The 22,397-nt window shown below is 39.7% G+C and overlaps 1 long non-coding RNA gene across 1 annotated transcript; it reads left to right on the top strand.

The window, feature by feature from the left end:
* The first annotated feature begins 1,461 nt into the window (after positions 1-1,461).
* LOC141803579 (uncharacterized) lies at positions 1,462-3,432 on the top strand. Its single transcript, XR_012599578.1, has 3 exons — positions 1,462-1,574; positions 2,527-2,719; positions 3,217-3,432. It is a non-coding gene; the product is annotated as an uncharacterized LOC141803579 (long non-coding RNA).
* The last annotated feature ends 18,965 nt before the right edge of the window (positions 3,433-22,397 follow it).

The following is a 22,397-nucleotide window of genomic DNA, read 5'->3' as shown; positions in this document are numbered from 1 at the left end:
AGGGAAAAATTATGTCAGTAACATAGCGGCTGTTTATCAAACACTCTTCTCCTCGTTAAAGATCAAAATACAAGTTGAACAAGCTAAACACATAAAAATTAATCATTATTAACGGACTCATCTTTATATTAATGACAAAACAGCTGCAAAGCGGGTCAAATAAACTATTCCTCTGCCCTCCATCATCTCAAACGTGAAAACCAAACACATATTTTTAGCATTATTTAATAGAGAACCAAACAGGCCGAGTCGACATCTCTTATGATTAAATTTTGGCGGGTAATTGAAGAAATTTGATATTTTCAGACTTAAGTAAACTAGTTTCCTAACCAGTAAATCTTGAGGTTTCAGTTTCACGGTTTTTTCCGGTAAAATTGGAAAGTTTCTAAGAAAACGTTGAGTAAAACCAAAACCTCCAAATCCCTTAGCATGTCATTAAAATTCTGATTTCCTGTATTTAAAACCAACACTTCAACATAAATGAGTCAAACCTTCAGTAAAAGTCTCAAATGAGTAAGTTCAGATAAATAAGTCACTTTATTGGGGAAATTGAAGGATGTCTCACTAGTAGACTTCGTGGTCGGTGGCGGGACGAGGTCAGCAGAGGCTGGTGGTCAGCGGGGCGTCTGTAAATCGCCATTTCTCCGCACGAAATCCTTCAGTACAAAGTTCTTCTTTGGTGTTCCTCTTCTCAGTAATCCAAGTGTAATATTTTAAGTTAAGATTGTGGTTTTTTAACAAATTTCTACTTTTCAGCAGAGCAATGTGAAACAGGTCCGGCAGCAGTCGATTTTGTTTACAAAGTGAAATAATGCAAGTTCGGGGCGCTAAAGTAACCGGGTTCAAAGGTCACGTTTTTTTGTTGCCATGGTTACAGTGCGTGACCTCGGAAGGTAATAACACAAAAACACGTTAAATCAATAAATTGTGTCCGAACTCTTTCAGCCTACTCACTTAACATTGAATTGGATTAAGTGGACTTTATAGTCCACTCAATCAGCTAAATTAAAACAACATTTCGGACATTACTGAGTCACCCACCAGCCGCTGACAGTGACGTAATTACGCTCGCGTCACTCACGGACGACGTAGATTTATCATTTTTCTGAAACACTGCAAAACGGTATTACTTTCAGTGATAACTAATATTATATTTTGTGTTTTTCACGCAACAGCCAAATGTAATAGAAACATCTATTATACGATATTTTTAAATTATTAAAGATATTTATTGATTAATTTTTTTGCGCAGCAACTTATACTATGTTTGAGAATTACATGGTCAAGTGAATGCATCACCCGCCATGAACGGTTCAGCGGTTTATGTCCGTGTTGTTTGTTTCTCTGCTCAAGTTGTGAGACGGGCTCGTCCGAAAGTAAAGAGATAAGTGCTATTCTCTGACCGTTGTTAATGTTGTTTCATGTTATCAGTAATCAGTAACCATGTATCTTCATTCCTGCCATAGATATATATAAAGGCTAGATGGCTCATGGGACTTTCGCCGGCGTCGTCACTGGTCGGCCATCTTACCTATGGGGACTTCTCCGGAGCGCTCTACAGTAGTGGATGGAAGGTGAGCGACTTACACAAAAAAATACACTTAACTTGCTGAATTCTTGACAGATTTGCAAACGGTTTGGTTTATTAAAAACCTTTTTAGCGTGGCTATGATTCAAGCCGTGCAGACCTGTTGAAATTGCCGTTTTCTTTTCGAAAATCGCTGCACAGTTGTGTGTTTGTTACAGCTATTAGCAGGGCTGCAATCTGTGAGTTTCAATTATTATACGGGTTTCTGTGAGACCAATACTAATTTATTGACAACAACGCATTTTGTCTTAATGACAATTTGTGTAGATGCAGTTGGGTATTAGCTAGCAAAGAAACGAGGTTGTAAATGAGACGTATGAGCCACTTGGACTATTACAAAGGAACCTGACTTAGTTCTATCCACGTGGGAAAGGCACAATTACTCATTCGTTTTAACATGGTTATGTTAATGTTAATTATGTTATTTTAACATGACAAGTTGTTTCATTAGTGAAATATATCCTAGATTTAGATTCATTGTGATACAGTAACTGGCTGGCTTTCTGTTACCCCCCTACAGTACAAGATGGCACACTTTTGTGCAGCATATGGATGCTCAAACGAATGTTCCTCCAAAACCAGAGCCCGTGGAATCACCTTTCACAAGAAATGACTTGAGGGACATATTTAGGATAATTGTTGCTAACTTAGTGGATTTGTACTTGTATAATACAAGTTATTTTGACCCTGACGTTTTAGAAATGTTTCTACCATTTGTTTACATAATAATCATTGAATATTTCTTTTTCACATTTCTTTTAACATGTTACTATTATTTAAGGTTTCATAATGGCATTCAAGCATAGGCTACACGAATTACCCCAACAATTTCATAATTTAGCTCTGTATTTTTGTTCTTACCATTAATGTTAAAGGTAAGAAGGGTGTAAAATGTTGTCAATAATTTATATATCTTGGTATCTTCTCATGTTTTTAAGGTTTCCCCAAAACGCAGAGAAGAGGAGACAATGGGAACTTGCTCGAAGAAGGAACGGTTTTGTTGCATGAAAAAACTGCAAACTGTGCAGCAAACATTTCAGGAGTGAGGATTTTGACAGGACAGGGCAGACTGTCCGGCTTGAGGCTGTTGTTGTGCCAACCATTTTCAACTTCCCTGCTCATCTCCAAAGGGTATGTGTATCAATTGCCAACAAGAATATGTGCTATACGTGTTGTCATGATTTTTGCAAGTTTAGGAATACATTAAGTGTTGTGCATTAAGGACATTTTAATATGTAACTGTATATTTTGGCCGGTAGCAACAAGAAGCACTTCTGCCTCTAGAAGGTGGTAATATGTGTAAAAGGATTGAGAACCACAGGCTGTCACTTGCTCATGTCACTCATACACTTTTATGAATAAACATGTGCAAACTACAACAAGGTGTAGGAAACCTATACAATCAAAACTGACATTTTTGTCGAGAGACCCAAAAATTAACTTCGCCTTTAGCCAAGACAATCTATTTAAATCAATGTATTAAAAGAACACTGATTTGGGTTTTATTTTGTAGATTTAGAGAACATAACTTTGTATTGAACACAGCACTGACAGGTGAACATAAATTGTTAAAAAGTTACTGTTATTACTGTCCTCATTATTATTATTATATTTTTCCAAAACCTCAGACAGCCACTGGAGAGAGGAGAAAGAGCCTGAAGAGGAAGCCCCCTGACCACCTGTATGCATTGCCTTCCTGCCCCAAGGCTATAAAGACCAAACTCGATGCAGCCTTGGCAATAGTGCGGAAACTGCAGCGGGAGAAGAGCAATGCCTTGGTGAGGGAGACGAGGGCATAGAAAAACAGTTGAATTGTTTTGTAATTGTGCACACCTGTTAATAAAAGAAACCTTGATGTCATGTTACTAAATGTGTTTATTTAAAATGTATAATAAAATATATGTAGGGGAGAACAGGTAAGATGAATGAACCATCCTCTTGATCTTTAAAACTTTACACATGAGTTGTCACGAGTTGTCACGAGACCCTAGAATAAGAACACAAACATTATTTCCAACTGGCTGTGGAATTCTTTGACTTTGGTGGTATGATTATTTTGAGGCTAAAGCAAATAGACCCAGGTCTAAAGTTATACATTAAGCATGTTAGTGATATTCAACGTATAGAACTATGTGAATCATTTAGCAAAAGATCATTCTGAATCATTAAATGAATTAGGTTTTATCAAAATGATGGTCATGGGGCAAGATGAACCAAAAGCCTTGGGGTAAATTGAACCAATATGAATCACATATAATGTCCATACATTATTTCTTCAGTTTAAGTTTAAAATATCATGTGGGTCAACTTACCCCTTTATATTTAAAAACGTATTAATTAGAAATATAAAATATCAAACTATTAAATGTTTAACATAAACACTGACGTTTAATTTCACTGTGTGTATGTGTACAGCCATGGCAGGTAATGCTCTACTATCTACTTTTTTAATTTAATATGAAAGTTCATGGTTATAATCATCCGTAAATATGCAGTAGCATAACTACATCTCTGACGTTTAAAACAAATCAAACCGTTTAAAAATTGGATGAAAATTGAGCAAGTTATAGTTAATTCAATAGTACATGCTCCATAGGCATTAATGTTATCAGTGAGCCAGCAGCCCCTAGGTAAGATGGCCGCCGCGTAGCGACGTCAGCCCTCATTGGCTCACAGCGTCTGTAAGCTATCTAGCCTTTATATATATCTATGATTCCTGCTGTTAGAACCGCAATGCATGATGGTAAATATTGCTCATATAGGCCATAGGCCCTCATTTATCAATCTTACATGGGAATTGGCGCAGATTTGGATGTAAAAACCAAACGTGACGGCTGAAACAATCGTAGTTTACTTAACAAGCCCCTAAATACTCAAGGTTCAGCTGGCCGAACCAATGGAATTTGCGACATGAAAGGACGCATTACGGGAAAAAAAAGAGAACTTCTCCTTGCTGGTGATCGTCAACGCCATAGCAACAGAGGTAGAGAGGAAATTACGCTGCGTTGTTTGGCAGTCGGAAAAGTAGAGCAAATCAGAAAAAAAACTCACCTACAAGGAAATCACTGCAGTGATTCAGCAGCGTGGATGTGTCAAAGTAAAATACAGCAGAGTTTTAAACATTTTATCTACACAGCCTTCGTTTATACCTTGATTAAATAATCTGTGATGTCTGACTTTTAGAAGCAACAATATTATTAAATGTTAACGTTTAGCTCCAGAAACGTGGAAAGTTGTTTTTTTAAAATGTGTTTGAGCTCTGAAAGAAGCTGCAGACTCTAGCCTGAACCTGGAACTGTCACAGGCTGGGGAGGGAGTGGAGCTGAAGTGTGTCGATGGTAGGCAATTACGCATAGGTAGACCATAGTTTATGATTATTCATACTGCGGGACGAGCACATACGCTGTGATCTAATGTAAATGAACGTCTTCTGTTAATAACTCATCATTGTTTTTTACACAGTGCACGTTTATATGATAATAACATGAAGAGTGAAGTAATAATCTTCACAGTGAATCCTGTGATCAATACAGATCCATTAAAAAAATCCAGGAAACACAATTTTTATGGGAGAAATCAGCTGACAGCTCTCGCTGCTTTTTCATAGCAAAGTTTTTTTAAATTGGTGGAAGAAAAGTGAAGTGTTAGAAACATTTTTGATGTCACATCAGTTTTATTTTTGAAATGTTTTGTGCTCATACGATCTAATCTCCTCCACAGACGGATTTCCCTCGCTTGCACCGCACTCCCCGCTGACATGAAACTTGCGTACAAGAACTCAGACCTGGCGTGGGATTTGAGCGTACCTGACGCCCACAATTTCTTTACAATCTTCATCAACAGGCTCAGTGGACTGAAAGGGACAAAGAAAACAAGTTAAAAAATATCCTGGCTCAAAGAAAGAGTGGGTCATTGTCATGTTGTTCAAAGCTCTCTATTGCAGGTCCAGCATCTGAGGGGGCTGACTTCAGTGAGTGAGAAGGTTTACATAAGAGCACTAATACAGGGAAGAAAATGTCTCAGATACACAGATAATCTCTCCAACATCACTTCGTTCACACATCAGAAGCTGGTACTTACCTTCTTCATCTGCGGCGAATCCCCGCCGCTCGGGAGAAGAGACAGAGAGATATCCAAGGGTTAGTAAGACAGACAGAAACTCTTTAAATGATCAGATTTATATTTCAGGTGAAAAGTTGGTCCTTACCTTCTTCGTCCACAGGAGACGGGGAGAGACAGAGAGTGGTTAGTCAGAAAGTCTTTGCTTTAATGAAAGAAGTGATGTTTGATCAGAATCAGAAGCTCCTACTTACTTTTTTTCGTCCATGTTTCATGACTGGGAGGAGCCTTCCTGAGACATCCTCCATAAATCCTGCTTGGTTGGTTCTCCTCCAGGTTCTCCTCGCTGCATTTGGTCCATCCACACGGTCACGCTGAAGGTTCCTGTTTGAAACACGAGGAGTTTGACAGCTCTGCCAGACGCAAGAGCTACCTGAGGCATCACCAGTCCAGCCAGACGCAAAGACCGGCTCTCAGGATCCAAGAAAAGTCAAGCATCCATCGTGTTCTGAAAGAAAAAAGACATGCACAAAAAGTCCCAGTGCCAGACGCTACCTGGGACTGAAACAGCCCTGCAAGACGCAAAGACTGCTTCAGGTGAGCTCACCCAGCCAGACGCAAAGGTGAGACTGTAAAAGGGTCCATCTCCCTTCAAAAAAAGAAATAAAGAAAGTGTCCTGGTGCCAGGTTGTCCTAAGCCCCGCCAGACGCAGAGGCTTATCTTCAGGGTCGAAAAGGGTCCGTTATCCCTGCCCTGGAAAACAAAGGTCCTGGTTCCAGGCACTACCCAGGGTCCAGAAGGCTCTATCAGCTGGCAGTACTTCTCCTGGATTTTTGTCCTGCAGACGTGGAGGACAGCTGAGGCTACACCAGTCCTACCAAAGTGGACTGATGGTTTCTGGAGGTCCACAGAATCAGTCTGCAGACCTCTCCTTTGCCCAACTCCTCCTCCTCACAGGACTCTCCTCCTCCTCTTCCTCCTCCTCCTCATCCAGGTCGCTTTCGGCCCCGGAGTCTGACTCAGACTCAGAGTCGTGTAGTCCACAACCCGAGTCTGTGGATTCAGAGTCGTGAGCCTTGTCCTCAGAGACGAAGCCCGAGTCTGTGGACTCAGAGTCAACCTCCATGTCCCCAGAGTCAGACCCCGAGTCTGTGGACTCAGAATCACCATCCTCCTCGTCCCCAGAGCCAGAGTCAGACCCCGAGTCTGTGGACTCAGAATCACCATCCTTGTCCACTGACTTGGAGTCATGACACCTCCTTCACCGACCCAGACTCACCCTGTCCACTGTACTCCACTTCCATGTCCTCAACGTCGGAATTGGAGTGATCAAGTTGATAAAACTCAACCTCCATGTCCTCAGCGTCGGAAATGGAGTCATCAAGTTGATAAAACTCAACCTCCATGTCCTCAGCGTCGGAACTGGAGTGATCTAGTTGACAGTACTCAACCTCCATGTCCTCCACGTCGGAGTCACCAGGTTGATGGTACTCAACCTCCATTTCCTCAATCTCGGAGTCATGCCCCTGGACCACTGACTGAGAGGCAGGAGCAGAAGGAGCAGCAGCAGAAAGAGCAAGAGAAGAAGCAGAAGGAGCAGCAGCAGAAGGAGCAGCAGCAGAAAGAACAGCAGCAGAAAGAGCAGCGGCAGAAGGAAAAGTAGGAGGAGCAGGAGCAGAAAGCTGCAGGGGGAGCAGGAGCAAAAGAAGGAGAGGCAGAAGAAGGAACATGGACAGAGAGAGGAGCACGAAGAGGAGCAGGAGCCGAAGGAACAGTGGTGGCAGAAACAGCAGGGGCACAAAGAGGAGCAGCAGCATCAGATGACGAAAGTCGAAAGTCTGAAAAACAAAGAAAACAGCACAAAGTTCAGATGTGAGCGTCCATCAAACAGAGTGAGACACAAAGCTGGCAGACAGAGCTGATCTTTGTTTGTTCCTTCAATAATCACATATTCACAGCCACTGCTGTAGACCTGTGTGTTAGAGCAGCTAAAGAACAGCAAACAGCTGCAGAGAACAGGGACTCTGAAACAGCCTCACTGCTTTAAAACACAAGTCTACTTTAGACTCAGACTGAAGATCAGCAGCTCTGACTGTGAGCCATGAAAACCACCAAGTACCAACTGTAGATCAGAGCCTCAGACAGAAGATTCAATGAGAAATTAATTATTTGACAGAATGAGTGTAACTCACAAAAACACCTTTAACCAGGAAAGATACTCTGATCCATTAATAAAGATCAGGACATAAATACAGGGTTTATTATTTTTGCTCTGTAAGACAGAGATGAATGAATATCATTTGATAAATTTACAGAAAGCTTTAAAAATTAAAACAGTCCTTTAAAAAGAGCAGAAGGTTGTGCTTCATTTGAGTAGAATACTAAAAAAGGTAAAGTTTGATGTTTTTAAAGATATTTCTGGATTTTGTTGCTGATGTTGTATCAAAAGCCATAAAACATCAGTCTGTCAATAAGGAGTCCTGTGTCAACACTTTCTCCTCATGACCATGTTTCCTTATCTGTTTATTTTCAAAACATCTCCATACTTCTTCAAAATGACAGAGTATAAAGTTAACAACAGAGCAAACTTTAGCCACACTGCATCAAATTTAAATTAAATCCTAACACATCAAAAACACAGAGAAGACATTGATAAAAATTGATAAAATATAAAGAAGAGGGTCTTTTTCGTGACAAGGTGCAAACTGTGTTTTAGAAACAGGTATCAATCACTGTGGTCTGCAATAATCTGTATGAAACACTGGGCTGTGATCATATGGTCCACAGATGTGGGACAAAGCTCCTGCGTCAGTACGCACATCTACAATGAGTGTTTCATTTAAACTAGCGGGTTAATTATAGTTAAAGTTCAGTTTAATATGACAGATGGATAAAACCGTCTCTTGACACCACATCGTTTTCTTATCTGATTCTATAACAGAGATATGAGGGAAAAATTATGTCAGTAACATAGCGGCTGTTTATCAAACACTCTTCTCCTCCTTAAAGATCAAAATACAAGTTGAACAAGCTAAACACATAAAAATTAATCATTATTAACGGACTCATCTTTATATTAATGACAAAACAGCTGCAAAGCGGGTCAAATAAACTTTTCCTCTGCCCTCCATCATCTCAAACGTGAAAACCAAAAACATATTTTTAGCATTATTTAATAGAGAACCAAACAGGCCGAGTCGACATGTCTTATGATTAAATTTTGGCGGGTAATTGAAGAAATTTAATATTTTCAGACTTAAGTAAACTAGTTTCCTAACCAGTAAATTTTGAGGTTTTAGTTTCACGGTTTTTCCGGTTAAATTGGAAAGTTTCTAACAAAAAACATCTTTTAGATCAAAAAAACGTTGAGTAAAACCAAATCGTTAAAATTCTGATTTCCTGTCTTTAAACTCAACACTTCAACATAAATGAGTAAAACCTTCAGTAAAAGTATCAAATGAGTTAAGTTCAGATAAATAAGTCACTTTATTGGGGAAATTGAAGGATGTCTCACTAGTAGACTTCGTGGTCGGTGGCAGGACGAGGTCAGCAGAGGCTGGTGGTCAGCGGGGCGTCCGTAAATCGCCATTTCTCCGCTCGAAATCCTTCAGTACAAAGTTCTTCTTTGGTGTTCCTCTTCTCAGTTATCCAAGTGTAATATTTTAAGTTAAGATTGTGGTTTTTTAACAAATTTCTACTTTTCAGCAGAGCAATGTGAAACAGGTCCGGCAGCAGTCGATTTTGTTTACAAAGTGAAATAATGCAAGTTCGGGGCGCTAAAGTAACCGGGTTCAAAGGTCACGTTTTTTGTTGCCATGGTTACGGTGCGTGACCTCGGAAGGTAATAAAATAAAAACACGTTAAATCAATAAAATGTGTCCGAAATCATTCACCCTACTCACTTTACATTGAATTAGATGTAGTGGACTTTATAGTCCACTCAATCAGCTAAATTAAAAGATTAAAACATTTCGGACATTACTGAGTCACCCACCAGCCGCTGACAGTGACGTAATTACGCTCGCGTCACTCACGGACGGCTGGGAGTGTAGAGTTATCATTTTTCTGAAACACAGCAAAACGGTATTACTTTCAGTGATAACTAATATTATATTTTGTGTTTTTCACGCAACAGCCAAATGTAATAGAAACATCTATTATACGATATTTTTAAATTATTAAAGATATTTATTTATCAATATATTTGCGCAGCAACTTCTACGGTGTTTGAGAATTACATGGTCAAGTGAATGCATCACCCGCCATGAACGGTTTAGCGGCTCACGTCCGTGTTGTTTATTTCTCAGCTCAAGTTGTGAGACGGGCTCGTCCGAAAGTAAAGAGATAAGTGCTATTCTCTGACAGTTTTTAATGTTGTTTCATGTTATCAGTAATCAGTAACCATGTATCTTCATTCCTGCTGTTAGAACCGCAATGCATGATGGTAAATGTTGCTCTTATAGGCCAAAGGCCCGCATTTAGCAATCTTGCGTGGGAATTGGCGCAGATTTGGATCTAAAAGCCAAAAGTGGCGGCTGAAAACAATCGTAGTTTACTTAACAGGCCCCTAAACATTCAAGGTTCAGCTGGCCGAACTCATGGAATTTGCGACATGGAGGGACGCATTACGGGAAAAATCCTTGCTGGTGATCGACAACGCCATAGCAACAGAGGTAGAGAGGAAATTACGCCGTGTTGTTTGGCAGTCGGAAAAGTAGAGCAAATCGAAAAAAAAACTCACCTGCAAGGAAATCACTGCAGTGATTCAGCAGCATGGATGTGTCAAAGTAAAATACAGCAGAGTTTAAAACATTTTATTTACACAGCCTTCGTTTACACCTTGATTAAATAATCTGTCTGTCTGACCATTAGAAGCCACAATATTATTAAATATTAACGTTCAGTTCCAGAAACGTGGAAAGTTGTCTTTTAAAGATGTGCTTAAGCTCTGAAAGAAGCTGCATACTTCAGCCTGAACCTGAACCTGTCACAGACTGGGGAGGGAGTGGAGCTGAAGTGTGTCGATGGTGCGTAATTACGCACGGGTAGACCGGAGTTTATGATTATTCATACTGCGAGACGAGCTCATAGGCTGTAATCTAATGTAAATGGATATCTTCTGTTAATAACTCGTCACTTTTTCTCACACAGTTCACGTTTATACGATAACAATATGAAGAGTGAAATAATAATCTTCACAGTGAATCCTGTAATCAATACAGCTTCCTTAAAAAAATCCAGGAAACACATTTTTATTGGGAGAAATCAGCTGACAGCTCGCTCTGCTTTTTCTTAGCAAAGTATTTTATAGGTTGGTGGAAGAAAAGTGACATGTTATAAACATTCTTGGTGTCGTATCTAATTCAAGGATCTAAGTAGTAAAGGTAAATAAGATAAAGATAAAATATACTTGAATTTTATTAATGAAATGTTTTGTGCTCATACAATTTAATCTCCTCCACAGACGGATTTCCCCTGCTGCACCGCGCTCCCCACTGACGTGAAACTTGCCTACACGAACTCAGACCTGGCGTGGGATTTGAGCGTACCCGACGCCCACGTTCAGATTGATAAATGCCGATCTGTGCATGGAAAGGAGCGTACATTTCAGACGTATGCACGTTCGATAAGTGAGGGCTACTGAATCTAAAGAGCTCCAGGACAGCAGAACGCCACAACGCCACAGGTACACCCTCTAACTCCGCTCGTCACGTAAACAACACACACCCCTCCCCACAAAGTGTCCTGCTGTACTCCTTCGCCTCGAGTTGCATATGGGTATGATCAGATCTACGTATTTGATTCAAACTGAGTAAAATGAAAAAGAAAAAAGAAAAACACAAACCAAACCGAGTGAGGGAAACCAAGCGGTTCAGGTTTTTTTTCATAAACTGTTGCATCCTTAGATAAGGGTGTTGCCCCTGTGAAAGTCCCTGGAACTCAGGCCTTATACACATAGCCTGGTATTTTCAAAAATGAAAATTCCCCCCTCCTCCATTTTTAAAAAAAAGATTTATCCACAGGTAACTGGGCAAATCCGCTTATAAGTGCGTAAACATGTGCCAGCCAATCAGAATCAACCCCTGTCATTCAGCTGTGAGGCTCAGGAACTAAAAACTCTGTTTACACAGTGTCTACATGAAACATGAACCCAAAGATTTCAAAATCCTCAGTTGGGCCAAAGTTCTCAGAAGACATTGTTTTCAGTGATGTAAAACATATAGAAAAATATAAAAATACATGTGGTTTCCCAGAATCCCACATAAGTGTGGATGTGGCCTGAGTGAAGAGGTCAGGGTTCAACTGATCCCTGAGTTGCTTTCACTTTTTTTCAGTGGTGTTGCTACTCAGCTCCTAAAGGTGGTCACGGCCCAGTGTTCTCATTAGTGCCAATCTCATCACTCAACAAACGGGAAGACTTGTGTCAGGAAGGAGATTTCTGTCAAATCACCATGCAGAACACAAATCAGTGAAACAACTGATCCGCTGTGGTAACCTCCAAAATGGAAAAGCAGACAGATGAAGAAGCAATTATTAATAACATTGTTATCTATTGTAAATAATGCCACCTCCGTCTGCTGACAAAAAGTAACCTAAATGTGACAATCAGAAAGTTTCTCAAACAGCAAACAAAGATGAAATAGTAAAACATTCCCTGTTCAAAACAGGATCAGTTGCGCTTTCTTCTGTGTTGCATCATCTCTTCTTTTCAGAACACTGTATAAGTGTTTGGGACCTGAATGTTGTAAGAGTGTTGTACACTGACTGACGAAAGCCCAGGGATGAAAAACGTCAGTCTCCCGATGAAGGATTTCAGCTGCTGCTTCATTTTTTGACAGAAAGTCTCCCCTCTAGATATAAACCGGAACGTAATCCACAATTTAAAACAAGATTATCAGATTAGGTCATTTAAAAAATTCTATTTCTCAGTTTCCTGATCAGGTCAGTCAAGACTGGATTGATTTACAACATGCATACTGGCTCACAGTGTTTAGCAGTGAGAAGATGAATCTGTGTTGTTTTCCACTGAAAACTATAACTTGGGCTCATTTTGTAGTGATGGTGGACACTGGAGCTGAACTGTCTGAAAAAGGACAGAAGAGCAGAAGAAAGATAAATGGGAGAGAGAGACAGAGCTGTTTGTGCTAATGATGATTCCAACCCACAGTCAGCAGTTATTCTGCAGTGGTCTGTTCAAACTTGAGAGTCTATCAATAAAATGAAGAGTGAGGTTACATTAGCTCTGCTTGGTGAGGTTGGAGCTGGTAGATGCTCACGTTCTGGACACTAAACTACAAACAGAGTTTACAAAGTTTGACTGTTGTCATGTTTCAAACAACAGTGCTCTGTAACTGTCGATAAATACCTTACCTCGTCACGTTGTATCTGGTAAAAAAGTTGTCTTGAACAAAGAAAAGTAGAGTTAAAAAGAAGATCTAATCTTCTTTATTTTTTTTTAAACAAACACATGTTATGAAGAGTCACATCTTTATGACTGTGGAGTAAGTGCTCATGGGAAGCAGAGTCTTTAGCGCTTTCAGTTCATTGCCAACTGCCATTAAACTAAAAGAAGAAGAAGAGAGTAGTGCATTGAAGCTTCTACAGTGGAACCAGTGCTCTCGTGTTTAAGTATTTCTAGAGAAAATTCCAAGCTAAATTTTTATTCCTACCACTAACATCTGTGTCTCTCTCTGTCCTTTTCTAGTGCTTCCCCGCCAACCTGCAGCAGCTCAAACCAACATCACGCAGCCACAACTCTCTTCCTCAGGACTCTGGACTCTCACCCACTCACTCACCTGCTGTCAATAAATCCCTTAAAACCGCTTTCTCTGCCTCCGCCTGCTTCTGGTTCATTTACAAACTAGTTGGTTCCCCTGAACCGTAACAGTAATGATTTGCAAACCACTGAAACCTGTTTTTATCATCAGGAAGCTTTTTGGACTTGGGGTCCTTGCTGTGTGTTGTTGTTTCCAAGCTCTCAGCTGAAAGTCACAGAGACTAAAGTGATGCTTGAAAACAAAACTGGAGTGTCTGATAGATCGGTAATATAATAAACAGGCCTTTGTTTGTGGGTAGACTGTGCTTGTGAAGTAGTCTGGTTGGTTAATTGGAGTAATTTGTGTTGTCATTTTGTGAGTGAAGAAAAGTTTTAGGGTGTTATCACAACCAAAGGGGGCTGTAGGATTTCCTTGTTTACAGTAACAGAATCAGCATAGAGTACCTCGGTAACTTTGGGTTAAGGACTGAAGATTTTCAAGGTGGACTGTTTAATGTAACCATCTTTCATTGCCATGGTGTCCCCAGTTGATACACATTTCCACTGGAAACTGAGTAGCGCTTCTAAGCTTCATCCAGGTTTCCCCCAACTCAGCTCTATATTCATCAGAGTTAATGTGCAGATTGACCCTGACTGGAAGTCAGACACTGTCATAAATGTGTATAGACTGTCACATGATTCACAATCTGACTTTGAACTATGATTGAAAATGGGTATAAACAGCCATGTATGGTCAGAGTAATCAAAGTTGCAGAATAATATTTGGATGATCCTTGGAAAGGCAACGCTATGGAGCTATTATTGAAGTAAAACTATTCATGGGACAGTAACAAATGAGGGTTGATATCAAAAACAAGCTTTAAACTTGTTAAACAAAAAGTTTGATGTTTTCTAAATGTGCAGTTTGAATTTCTGTTTTATGTCATAGTACTTTATATTAATTTTCTACCATTTTCTAACAAATAAGTTATTAGATATTGAATATATTTTTTCAAAGTTTATTGAAAATATTTCATTTCCAAGCCATAATATAGCTTTGTTGTACTGAGCAAGTCAGTATGCTGCAGATATGTTTTCTTTCTATTTTGGGACAGTTTGTTTTGAAAAAAAAAAAAAAAAAAAAAAAAAAAAATATATATATATATATATATATATATATATATATATATATATTTTTTTTTTTTTTTTTTTTTTTTTTTTTTTTTTACAGTGTAGTGGACTGCTAAAACCATACTCATGGTAACTTTTTTTGCACAAGATCATATTTTTCAATTGAGAAAAATTGGTTACAACCATTGACATTTATCAGTTTCACCAACTGACGACGTTTTTCATCCTTATAAATGTGTTAAGTGATCCACAAAGGTGAACGACTGCTCATACCCACAAACACTAGGATTAAAACAGATCATTAAGTGCGTGCATAAATTCACAAATGTGTACAAGACTGTGCAAATGTGCATACATGGATCTGAAGATTTTTACTCCAAACTGAAAATGTTTAGACCAATTTACAGATGCATAGTTAGTTATTAATAGCTTAAAGTATTTTTTGCTACAAGACCTAAAATAAGTCATCACTTACATCTAGTGTAGACCTCTCATTGGCTTTCTGTCAACACATGACTTTTGCTATAGTTCTGCATGTGTCTGCCCAGAACTCAGGCTGCCGGGCACATGCTGTTTTGTGTTTCACAATATTATTCTCTGTAAATATGAAGGATTTAAGCTTGTCCATTCATGTGTCACTAAGTAAACTTAAATGCTCTGTGTTACCACTGATGTGACTGAGCTAACGGGCTAATTAACCTGAAAGTTAAGCTGCCACAATTAAAGCTCAGCAGTTACTGGGGTACGCTGTGAACAAAGCAGGACGCAGGATCTCATGATCTCAGCAACCTGGATGCCTCTGACAGTGTTTTATGCAGTGCTGCCTTCCATGGGATACTGTGCGTACCATCAGACAAAACATACTCCAGCACAGACAGAACACAGCGATACGAGCAGTTTATCAAGGAGCAAAAGTGAGTAAATCAGCCTTGAAACCATTTATTGCACAACAACTCTGAGGACTGAAGCTTGACAGCCAACAGAGTTAAAACACAATGAAGTTTTCTTTCTTCAAACAAGCTTTGACTTTTGATAGTCAGGTTGAATAGTTGTGGAACAATGAGGTGAAAGTAAATAGACATTTTCTTTGTGCTTGTTGATCCAACACTCCTGGTATCCAGCTACTACTGTAGCCTTTAGAATAGTGGCTGGCACTTCACTTTACGAGCTCCCGTATCACAGCTTTATATCTATCTTTCATGAGGCAGAGTGATGAGCATATTTCTTATAGACTATGGTGATTTCAGTGACAAGTGGTCAAATCAGTAGTGTCTGGGATAATGCACCATTTCTCATGAGCCTACTGTCGAAAAGACGTGACTGTTATAGTGGCATGTTGTTTTGGAAGCAAATGAGTAGAGAGCAGATATGTCTGCTGTCTGTCTTTGCTCTGTCAGGGCACCAGATAGGTTTCCATTCAAGTCAATGTGTCAACTTACACTGGATCTGCTTTGTATGTGTAGCTGGTCTGTCATCTCATGCAATATGCATACAACTGCCTTATTTGCTGGACGCAGAGCTGTGACATATAAATTCAGCATAGGGAAGATCGAGCAGGACAGGAAGTTGTGACCTGAAACTACCTAAAAACACCCAATAACTTTCATGATAAAAACAAACCATGCCAAAATCAGTTTGTATTTAGCTTGACTACAACAACAAACGGACATAACGAGTGGTGCCAGACCAGAAGTCGACAGGTCTGAGGTTTTATCGCCCAACATGAATGAAGAGAGACTTATCAATGGAGTGGGAAGAGCAGGAACTCCTTGGTCTACAGTTCTACAGTTTCATTTAGCAGATGCTTTTGTCCAAAGTGATGTACAACACAAGCAAGAATTAAGACAGAAGAAAAAACCCTAGTTAGTGCGACTAAAGTGCTACAATTTTTTCAGCTGCAGGCGCTGCCATAAAGTGCAATATATATATATATATATATATATATATATATATATATATATATATATATATATATATATATATATATATATATATATATATATATATATATGTGTGTGTGTGTGTGTGTGTGTGTGTGTGTGTGTGTGTGTGTGTGTGTAAATAATGCAGAATAACCTAGCCAGCTAACCATAATTAATTGCTGCAACAAAATTCACTGTGATAAAATTCAAAAAGTCACTATCTGTGACTCCAGCTGTCTGTCAGTCATGCCGCTTGTCAGACTGAGCACACAGCTGGTGTACGTTGACAAAAACAGTCAATTCGCAATGGAACAGAGTTGACTGCAAACTTATCTTGTGTATTTGAGGTGTAATGCTAATTTTCTTTAAGACTTTTCCCAAGTCAAGTCAAGTCAAACTTTATTTATATAGCGTATTTTAAAACAACCGCAGTTGGCCAAAGTGCTGTACAGACATAAAATCAAGATCAATAAAGACACAATGAATAAAAACACAATCAATTAAAACAAACGTTAATAAAAATAATTAAAAACAGCAGGAAGGTAAAAGACACAATGAATAGTAGAGGGGGGTAAAAAAAAGCCACAATACATAAAAGCAAATAAAATGCTGGATGTCTTGCCTGACCTGCATTAAAAGCCAGTGCAAAAAGATAAGTCTTAAGAAGAGATTTAAAGCTGTCTGTAGTCTGTGCGGCCCTGATATTAAGAGGCAAACTGTTTCAGTGTGTGGGAGCAGCCACCGCAAAAGCTCTGTCCCCTCTGGTTTTGAGCCTCGCTCATGGGACATCAAGAAGGACCTGGTGAGTTGACCCGAGTGCTCTGACTGGAGCATGCAGGTTCAGACACTCCCTCAGGTATGGCGGTGCCAACCCATGTAATCATGGATGCAAAGCAACAAAGTCATGTATTCATTTGTAGTTACGCAGGGCTGTTGTTTGGAGCATGATAGCAATCAAACTCAGTGAAAAAATTAAATCAAAAAAATCTAGCGGGACAGGAAGTCATACTAGAGAATTCCTTCAAAACACCCAGGGACTTTAAAAGGGCATGCAGTCAACAGAATGGAGTCAGTCCTGTGACACATCTGGTGTATACCCCCGGCGTAAGACGTGTCTGTAGCGTGTAACGTTTCTGAATCCTGGTTATGTCCTACCAGAGCTCATCTACCAACTCCAACCTCACCAAGCAGAGCTAACGTAACCTCACTCTTCATTTTATTATGGATTCATGCTCTCCCGGGAAAATCTGACCTGATCAGAGATGCTGAGAAATACATTTAGAAATGATCAGTTTTGGCCCTGATAGTCTCATTTAAAATTGAAGATTTTCAACAGGTAAACATATAAAAGTGAGACCATGTTATGACCCCTTATAAAGTCCTTACAGTGACTCTAACAGTGTGCAATGATTCATCTCTGCCTGCCCAGGAAAGCTTTTTTTAAAAAACAGTCATCAACGTTTCACAGAGACACAAACTCAAGAGATCAGACATTTTCAAACACTAAGGACTCCAGTACCCATCATTTTCCTCGCTCCTGAAAGAACTTGAAGTGCAGTGCTCTCTACACATCTTCATCTGGGAGTTTTCTCCACCGTCTTGCTGCCATTAAAAGGACACTTCAGAGGGGATTTATGGAAAGAAATATAAAAATAGTCTCATTAAAATTCTAATTAGCTGTGCAGTAAAGTCATATTAAGAAGACCTGAAATGCTCTCACAGCTCTGCATGATGTTAGTCAAAGCAGCATTTTGTCCTTGAGCAGTTTTTAATGGATTTTTTAAGCTATCAGAGCTGATGACTGGAGGAAGTGCAGCAGAGCTAAATGATAGAGAACATAGTGTTTCTGTGGAAGTGTGGGGAATATATAGGGTAGGTCACAGCATGCAGAGGAAAAGCTGCTCTGCTCTTCCCAGCTAAATTATAAGGTCTGCTACTCAAGGCCACAGAAAATGAAAAGGGTTTCCTCCTCCAAAATACATGGATCGTCTCTTTTTCTTGATTACAGACGATGAGGAAGATCAGGAGTGTTTGCTGCGTTTTCAGGAAACATGAAATAAAAACAACTTCACACAGCAGGCGAATTTAAACGACCTCACTTGAAAAGGCTCAAACAATAATAGGATTAAAAGATGTAACTGAAGAAAGAGAATGAAATACTGTGAAGGTGGAGAAATTAAAAGAGAAAGAAAAAAGAAAAGCCTCATGGGAACCTTTTTTCTGTTTCTACTCCAGCTGCAGAAAACACAGTATTTTTCTGAAGTGGTGGCTTGTGATGCTAAGGTGTCTCACACCTGTTTCCTGCTGTGAGAGAAATGCACTACTTACTGAACCCAAAAAACCCAACACTAGCATGCTCAGTGCACCTTGCTGTTACAAAGCCTGGTAGAAAAGATATACAGTACATCAACAAAGGCTTCAAAAGGGAAGGCGAATGATGAAGGGATGATGCAGCCCCTGTCAGCCTCAAATATCAGCTGTCTGTGCTTGTCTGCAGCCACAGCTTTGAATTTAATCCTACTGAAAGTTTTTTATTTTGAAAATGTAAAAGAAAACATCATACCATTTTTGAAAATTGATTCAATGAGCATTCTGTCTATGTACAACACTGGACTGGTTTTAGCGTACAGTGGATTTCACTTTTGTTTATACGTGCACCATTATAGTTAAAGGAGCTGTGAGGAGTTTGAAAGTGATGTCTAAAAAGTTTCTCTTCTAGATATAGGCCTGACCATAATCCACAATGTAAAATTAGATTATCAGCACAAATGAAGGTTATTCAGAATGCTATGCTTGTGATTAATTTTGTAGTGATAGTGGACACTGAAGCTGAATTGTCAAAAAGATAAAGGACAGAAGTGCAGAGGAAAGCTAAATCCAAGTGATAGAGCATGAGCTAAAAGCTAAAACACAGGCTAATCTGTTTGTGATAATATGTGTTCCAACCCTCATGCAGCAGTTATTCTGCAGTGATCTATTAAAACCAAGCAGCAACCTCCAGGCTAAAAACATGAGACAACGCTGAAGTGCTAAAATCTGCTGTTTCTCAAGTGTCCTCTTGAGGCTGGCTCTGGAAGTATTAGAAGTCACATACACACCAAGCAAAAAAAAAAAAAGCTGAAATAAGCGGAAATAAACCTTTTTATAGTCTGGTACAAAAAAGTCTCCAGTCTGAATCGTTAATTTCACTATCAGCACTGTTAGTGCTGGGACTCAAAGCCTGCATCACTTATATCATGGCTGCGACAGCCAATCTGCTTCAAAAATCCATTTCTGAAACAGACGGGTGACGTCAGTGAGACTACGTCCATTTATTATACAGTCTATGATTCAAACTTGAGAGTCTATCAATAAAATGAAGAGTGAGGTCATGTTAGCTCTGCTTGGTAGATGACTGACAGGACAGAACCAGTATTCACTATGGACATGTGTCAGAGCTCCGGGCTGTGAGTAACGCAAAAAATATACCAAGCTACGGTATAAACTGACAAAGTTTGCTTGTTGTCACGTAACAAACAACAGCGCTGTGTAAATGTTTCTAAATAAGTCACCTTGTCATGTTCTACAGGGCTCTCAAATTTTGAATGCAGACTAGAGTGACCCCCCTCGGGTTATATGTCCTATTATATAGGAATGGGGGTCTTTCATAACTTTTCACCTCAATCCACTGCTATTTAAGGAGGTGACAGCCCTTAACATATCAAAACAATAAATACTAAATAATGATATAAAGAAACTCAGCAAATCTTCATCATCAACAACATTTTGACTTAAAAGACAAATTTTCAGGGTAAAATTTCAATAGCTTTCTCATGTTTATTTATTTTTTTCATACTAAATCACCTCTCATGTGTCCTGGAAATCTTCTTACAACTTTCACAGCTTATAGTTTGTTGATAAAAAGTCATAAAAAACCCACTGAGACCATAATCAGGGGCCAGTCCCTATAAGTGTGCTTTTTTTTCAACTTGGAATTTCAAAAGCTTTGTTTTATTTTTAATTTATGATCAAGAAATCACCTCTAATGTGTCCTGGACATCCTCTCACAACTTTCACAGAAAAAAGGCCAACGTTAAAAATTAAACTGTCTTCACCCCGGTACAAACAATACGTGATGCAGGATACCTCAGGTTGAACTTATCATTTCAGTGAGTGACTAAAAACAGCAGCTTGGAGATGGAGTTTTCTGTCTGCGTCTTTACTCTCACCAGCACACAGGCCGCTGCCCCCGTTTCAGGAGGTATTTAGGTCAGATATTAACACGTACATCGGATGCACTGTTAGGTGACATTACTGTCAGACAACAACAGTAACAACCTCACTTTAAATGGAAGATATCAAGCCTGTAGCCCACAGAGTGGATCGTGGCTGCATTAGATGTAGTAATGTCCGGGACTAGACGGGCGTCATATCTATGATGCGTCACAGCTCGTCAGACGTTTCAGAGTTTCCTTAATGTTTATATGTCAGGAAAAGAGAAAAAATAATGATTGTTCACAAGTCAAAGTCAAGTCTGAAGTCACTCTGTGAACATTTACATACAGCTAGTACGCTAACAGACTGTTGCAAAAACAGCACTGGTTAGCAAGGGGGTGTGTCAGTGTTAGCAATCCCAACATCATTTACATTCACTGAATCTGTCAGTCAATAAATTAGCCAACCGTCAACACAGGCAACAGCCTGAAGCGGCTTGCTACAAGTTTGTTTTGGTTAGCTAAAAATAGCAATGATAAGCTAACAGAGTGATCAGACCAAGTGAGATACCACAACAAAACCTCTGTGTGGTTTATGTTCAGCAATATGTTGATTTAACTTTTACTTTGTACAAGAAAAATAATGAATTCTTCTGAACAAAGCTTTATGGTTTTTGCAAACACACAAACACGCACGTCAGCTCACAGTGAAACATGTCTGCTGTGGTCTATGACAGACCAGTTCAAACTGAAGCTGAAGAGAAGCTTATCTCCTCTGAAGATAAACAGGATGTGTATCATTGAGCCACTTCCTACAGCAGGCAGAAACATTCATATCCACTCTTTCTGAAGTCTCTCAGGCTGTGAGAAAACTTAAAACTGGGGTCTTCTGGGTCTCATATGGTGGATCTGAGGCCCTCTATGCCTCATCTCAGGAAGCCCATTTCAACAAGCTCCCACTGAGGGGTGACTTCTTTCTGACTGTAATCCTAAACGCTACAGGTCCTGTAAGAGCCAAGAGCTGCAGACTTTAAAAAGATGAACCTGACTCAGCTGAAACGTTTTGCACATCCATCAGACACATCACGCTGTTCCTCCCAAACTTTCCAATAAGCCAGCTTGATCTGTGGCCTTTCTCTGATGATCTAAGAGCACATTTTACATCAGTTCTGAAGATGAAAGACTCTCTTTTTGGTGCCAGTAGCAGCTGAAACACCTGTAACACTGAGAGTAGGGAGAAAAAGATCAGATACAGCATTTATTGATTTAATGGAAAATGGTTAGCATTGCTGTAGCAGAGAGTCTGACATCAGAGGAGTGTGAGGAATGTCAGGCATCATGTTTTGAGAAGCTAACTTGAACTAGCTGCAGTTACTTCACTATGGATGTCTGTTTATCATTGTTGAAGACTTTTGCACATTGTTTCTAGTTTTGTGGTGTGTTTCTTCTGACCACTACACTTCACAGGAAGCAGGTGTGTTTGATATGTCTTGGCTCAACCGTGCACTCCCTGCCCCAAAAGGCATCCATCCATCCATTATCGTTACTGTTTTTCCCCTTTCAGGGTTGCAAGGGTGCTGGAGCCTATCCTAGCTGTCATTTGGGGCAAGGCATGGTAGACCTGCACAGGTCACCAGCCTATCTCAAGGCTAACCCGTGGAGACAGATGACCATTCACACACACACAACCACCCTGACAAGCATGTTTTTGGGCTGTGGGAGGAAACTGTAGTACCCAGAGAGAGCC

This window comes from Halichoeres trimaculatus, unplaced genomic scaffold (genome assembly GCF_033239565.1).
Source record: "Halichoeres trimaculatus isolate MK-OKI-2021-1 unplaced genomic scaffold, fHalTri1.1 fHalTri1_scaffold_14, whole genome shotgun sequence".
Classification (NCBI taxonomy): domain Eukaryota; kingdom Metazoa; phylum Chordata; class Actinopteri; order Labriformes; family Labridae; genus Halichoeres; species Halichoeres trimaculatus.
Note: the sequence above shows the minus strand (reverse complement) of the source record. Positions and strands in the feature narration are given on the sequence as shown.